Here is a 941-nt window from a genome sequence, read left to right as displayed (position 1 = left end):
ATGATGATATCAATAATGATAATATAAATTTGGCTATAGGTTAAATATGACTATAGACTTCCCTGGTGGCTCAGATGGTAAAGAATCCACCTGCAATGTGGGAGACCTGGGTTTGATCCCCAGGTTGGGAAGATCCTCTGGAAGAGGACATGGCAACCCACTCCAGTATTCTTGCCTGGAGAGTCCCCATGGACAGAGGACCCTGGTGGGCTATCATCTATGGGGTCACAAAGAGTCGGACACAGCTAAGCAACTAAGCACAGCACATAGACTAACAGGATGAAAGTTGAGATGAAACAGCATTCATGCCCATGAAGGAATTATCTTTCACAATATTTGTCTACTGAGTCATCATAATAACATAATGAGGTTTAAGGATTCCCTGAGTTACATCAACCAGGTTTATTGTCTCACTGTTCAGATAAAGATCTTGAACTTCAAAAATTTAGAGATCTCTCCCAAAGTCACCCAGCAAGGTGAGGATAGAATGAAAGTGAAAGTTAAGTCGCTCAGTCATGTCCGACTCTTTGCGACCCCATGAACTGGGGCCTACCAGGCTTTTCCGTCCATGGGATTTTCCAGGCAAGGATACTGGAGTGGGTTGCCATTTCCTTCTCCAGGAGATCTTCCCAACCCAGGGATTGAACCCAGGCCTCCTGCATTGTAGGCAGACGCTTTACCATCTGAGCCAACCGGGAGGCAACTTATCTCTTGAGTCACACACTAGCTAAGCTAAACTAAGTCACTTCAGTCTCAGTCATGTCTGACTCTGTTCGACCCCATAGACGGCAGACCACCAGGCTCCCCCAACCCTGGGATTCTCCAGGCAAGAACACTGGAGTGGGTTGCCATTTCCTTCTCCAATGCATGAAAGTGAAAAGTGAAAGGGAAGTCGCTCAGTTGTGCCCGACTCTTAGCAACCCCCATGGACTGCAGCCCAC

The 941-nt window shown here is 47.1% G+C and overlaps 1 non-coding gene across 1 annotated transcript; it reads right to left on the bottom strand.

The window, feature by feature from the left end:
- Positions 1-626: 626 nt before the first annotated feature.
- TRNAC-ACA lies at positions 627-698 on the bottom strand. Its single transcript has one exon. It is a non-coding gene; the product is annotated as a tRNA-Cys (tRNA).
- Between the last annotated feature and the right edge of the window lie 243 nt (positions 699-941).

The sequence above is a fragment of the Cervus canadensis genome, chromosome 8 (genome assembly GCF_019320065.1).
Source record: "Cervus canadensis isolate Bull #8, Minnesota chromosome 8, ASM1932006v1, whole genome shotgun sequence".
NCBI lineage: Eukaryota > Metazoa > Chordata > Mammalia > Artiodactyla > Cervidae > Cervus > Cervus canadensis.
The sequence above is the reverse complement of the archived record's forward strand: the minus strand, read 5'-3'. Positions and strand labels throughout refer to the sequence as shown.